Raw genomic sequence first — 4,898 nt, forward strand, 5'->3', positions numbered from 1 at the left:
AAATAATTTTCACTAGCAATTATACTGATATAACCTTAATATTAGGTAATAATATCTGGTCATAGGGATTTTTAGCCACTTGAATAAAAAGTATTTAGAAAATGAAATTCAATTTTTATAATTTTGAGACTTCAAAACACTATGTAGATAGAGGTTGACAAAAACAAAATGTTTATACTTCACATATTTTCAAGGGACTATGGGAATTCCCTACTAAATCTTATTGGACTTCACCAGCTATTATGTGAAATTCCTTTCCTTATAAAATGTAAAAAACCAAGTACTAGATTCCTGAACATAAAGACTCCGGCATTCTAGTTTATTTTGTATAAGTACACTAATGTCTATTTTACAGAACACACACTTACCTGGTGAATTCAACATTAAAACTTTGGAAATTATCAGGCGTAGTTTATGTGAGTTATGTAGCAAAACAGTGAAATAATTTAGCTCCAAAAGTATATGGACACAATTTATAATTTCCAAATAAAGAATTGTGTAATCTAGCTCTGGCCAGTGTGGCTCAGTTGTTTGAGCATTGATCCAGGCACCAAAAGGTCATTGGTTTTACTCCCCATCAGGGTACATACCCAGGTTGTGGGTTTGATCCCCAGTTGGGTTGTGCACAGGAGGCAACCAATGGACATTTCTCTCTCTTCTCTCCCTCTCTCTTGCTCTCTCTCTTCCTCTCCCTTCCTCTCTCACTAAAATCAATAAAAAAAATATTTTTTTTATTGCTTAAAGTATTACAAAGAGTAGTACATATGTCTCCTTAAAACATATTTTTTAAAGTTTATAAGAATTATGTAATCTTGAACAATGAAATCCTTCATAGGTGATGAAGAAAATTATTTCACCATGATCCTTTGAATGTTGGAACATATTGCAATTGTTAATCTATTAATCCTACATAGATTTATTGGCCATCTGTTATGTGCACAACACTATGCTGTCTCTTTTGCGCATTTGGGTATTTTATTTTCAGTACATATTCTCAAGAGAGAAAGGACAAAATTTAATATCACTATTTCTTCATCTACCTATTAAACACATACAGGATTCTATTTACCACATCTGCCTAATAGAAGGGCACCTTGTGTTAACTTGAAAACTTAGTTATAAGTTGCCCACAATGTCATTAAATGCCCCCCCCCTTTTTAATGAAACATTATAATTCTAAGGAATATCTTCCTCACATTGAACAGAAATGCAAGCCAGAGAAAGAGAGAGAGAGGTTGATTTTTTAATAAGAAATTGGCTCAGGTGGTTATGGAGGCTGTTTATTCTCACAGTTTACTGTCAGCAAGCTGGATGCTCAGGAGAGCCAAAGGGGTAGCTCCACTCCATGTCCAAAGGCCTGGAACCAGGAGAGCCAATAGCATGAGTTTTACTCTGGATCCAAGTATGAAGGCAGGAGAAGCCTATGCTTCAACTCAAAGCAGTCAGGCAGAGAAAGAGAATTTTCTCTTAGCCTTTTGTTCAATTCAGGACACCCACATGAGAGACAGCAATTTGATTTAAGTGTTAAAGTGATCAAAAAAGCTCTCATAAACACATCTATATATATAAAAGCCTAAGCAACTGAACGACCAGTTGCTATGATGTGCACTGACCACCAGGGGGCAGAGCTCAATGCAGGAGCTGCCCCCTGATGGTCAGTTTGCTCCCACAGGCAATTTCCCTCACCCGGCCAACCTCCCATGGTCCCTCCCCCCCGGCCGGCCAACCTCCTGTGGCCTCTCCCCACAGCTGGCTGGTCCTCTCGATTGGCCTGATCACCAGCCAGGCTGAGGGACCCCACCCATGCATGAATTCGTGCACCGGGCCTCTAGTTTATAATAATGTTTAACCAAAAATTGGGGACCCATAGCCCAGTAAGTTAACACCTAAAAGTAAACATTACACTTAAGTTGCTTCCTTGACCAATGTACTCTTCTGAATGTGAAACAGACATGACGTCCAAATACTTTAGTACCTCTGTTTGGCATTACTTTATGTTTTTTAATCTTATTGTTAAAAGTATTGCATAAGTCCCCAATTTTCCCCCATTGACCTCTTCCAGCTCGCTCCCGCCCCACCACACGTCCTCTGTGTCCATGGGTTATACATATATGCATACAAGTTCATTGGTTGATATCTTCCCACTTACCCTCCCTTGCCTTCCCTCTGAGGTTCAATAGCCTGTTCATGCTTCTATGTCTCTGGGCCTGTTTTTGCTCATCAGTTTATTTTGTTCATTAGATTCCACATATGAGTGAGATCATGTGATTCTTATTCTCTGACTGGCTTATTTCACTGAGTATACTACTCTCCAGGTTCACCTATGCTGTTGCAAATGGCAAGAGTTTTTTCCTTTTTATTGCCACATAGCATTCCATTGTGTAAATATACTACTGTTCTTTTATCCACTCATCTGCTGATGGGCACTTAGGCTGTTTCCAAATCTTAGCTATTGTAAATTGCACTACTATGAACATAGGGTTGCATATATTTTTTCTGATAAATGTTTTGAGTTTCTTAGGATATATTCTTAAAAGTGGGGTCACATTGCCTAACTGGTTTGGCTCAGTGGATAGAGCATCAGCCTGCGAACTGAAAGGTCCCAGGTTCGATTCTGGTCAAGAACATGTACCTGGGTTGCAGGCACATCCCCAGTGGGGGGTGTGCAGGAGGCAGCTGATCGATGTTTCTCTCTCATCGATGTTTCTGACACTCTGTCCCTCTCCCTTCCTTTCTGTAAAAAATCAATAAAATATATATTTTTTTAAAAAGTGGGGTCACTGAGTCAAATGGCAGTTCCATTTTTTTATTTTTTTAGGAGCCTCCATACTGTTTTTCATAATGGTTTCAACAGTCTGCATTCCCACCAGCCATGTACTAGGGTTCCCGTTTCTCCACATCCTTGCCATTCTGACAGGGATGAGGTGATATCTCATTGTCATTTGCTTTGAATCTCTCAGATGGTTAGTGACTGAGCATTTTTTCATATGTCCCTTGGCCTCTGTATGTCCACTTTGGAGAAGTGTCTATTTAGGTCCTTTGCCCATTTTTAATTGGATTGTTTGCCTTCCTTTTGTTAAGTTCTTTGAGTTCCTTATATATTTTGGATATTAACCTCTTATTGGATGTATCATTGGCAAATATGTTCTCCTATGCAGTGGTCTCTCTTGTTATTTTGTTGATGGTTTCTTTTGCTGTGCAGAAGCCTTTTATTTTTTTGTAGTCCTATTTATTTATTTTCTCCTTTGTGTTAATTGTCCTAGGAGATGTATCAGTAAACATACTGCTATGTCTGAAATTTTGGTACCTATGGTTTCTCCTAGGACTTTTATGGTTTCATGTCTTACATTTAAATCTTTTATCCATTTTGAGTTTATTTTTGTGTATGGTGTAAGTTGGTGGTCAAGTTTCATTTTTTTGCATGTATCTGTCCAATTTTCCCAACACCATTATTGAAGAAACTGCCCCCTTGTATGCTCTTGGCTCCTCTGTCAAATATTAATTGAGCATAATGGCTTGGGTTGATTTCTGGGTTCTCTGTTCTGTTCCATTGATTTATATGCCTGTTCTTGTGCCAGTACCAGGCTGTTTTGAGTACAGTGGCTTTGTAGTATAACTTAATAACTGGCATTGCGATTCCTCTGTGCCACGCCAGCACAACCAAGGGTGAACCCAAGTGGGGGGGGGGGGTGAAAGGATTAAGACGGACAAGATAATAATAGCTGGGTCTCGGTGGGACGCTGCCTCCCTGATGAGGAGACAATGACCACAAGCTGTGTCTATTTATAGCAGATGCCAGGAGGCAAAGTAGGGGCGTGATCACGTTGTTTACAGCATTCTCGTGAGTTTCAACCTCACTCAACTACATGCACCCGAACTCTATCACAAGGCACGTGGGGCTGCGTGTTCGGACCATAGGTTCAAGCTTACAACCACAGCCGTTGGCTATAATTGTGCTGGGAGGGCCCTGCCCTCTAGCTGGGACTTGCACGTGGCAATGAGAGGACCCTGTCCTTCCATTAGTCTGAGGCTTGAACCTGGCCAAAACACCGTAACGGCGCTCACATCCTCCAATTTTGTTCGTTCTTTCTCAAGATTGCCGCAGCTATTCAGAGTCATTTTTGGTTCCATATAAATTTTTGGAGTGTTTGTTTGGAGTGTCTGTGAAATATGCCATTGGTACTTTAACAGGAATTGCATTGAATCTTTTGATTGACTTGGGTAGTATGGACATATTAATTCTGTTGATTCTGCCAATTCATGAACGTGGTGTATTCTTCCATTTGTTTATATCTTCCTCTATCTTTTTTTCAACATCCTGTAGTTTTCAGAGTACAGGTCTTTTACCTTCTTGATTGATATTTTCCCCTAAGTATCTTATTTTTTTGTTGCCATGGTAAATGGGAATGTGTGCTGTTTTGTTTTTTTGTTTTTTTAGTTTCTCCTTCTAAGAGTTCATTATTGGTGTATAAAAAAACCATTGATTTTTAGGTGTTAATTTTGTATCCCGCTATGTTTCTGAATTAACTTATTAAATTTAGTAGTTTTTTAATGGCGTGTTTAGTGATTTCCATGTATACTATCATGTCATATGTGAATAATGAGAGTTTTACTTCCTCCTTTCCAATTTGGATTCCTTTTATTTCTTCTTCTTGTCTGCTCACTATGTCTAGGAGTTCCAGTACTGTGTTAAACAAATGTGGTGAAAGACAGCATCCCTATCTTGTTCCTATTCTTCGGGGAAATGGTTTTAGTTTTTGCCCATTGAGTATGATGTTGGCTGTAGGTTTGTCATATATGGCTTTTATTATGTTGAAGTATGATCCCTCTATTCCCATTTTGTGTTCAGCATTACTTTAAGTGCTTACCTCAAAAAAATTGCTAAACTCCAAATGTAG

The sequence above is a fragment of the Myotis myotis genome, unplaced genomic scaffold (genome assembly GCF_014108235.1).
Source record: "Myotis myotis isolate mMyoMyo1 unplaced genomic scaffold, mMyoMyo1.p scaffold_m19_p_11, whole genome shotgun sequence".
In the NCBI taxonomy this organism is placed as follows: Eukaryota; Metazoa; Chordata; class Mammalia; order Chiroptera; family Vespertilionidae; genus Myotis; species Myotis myotis.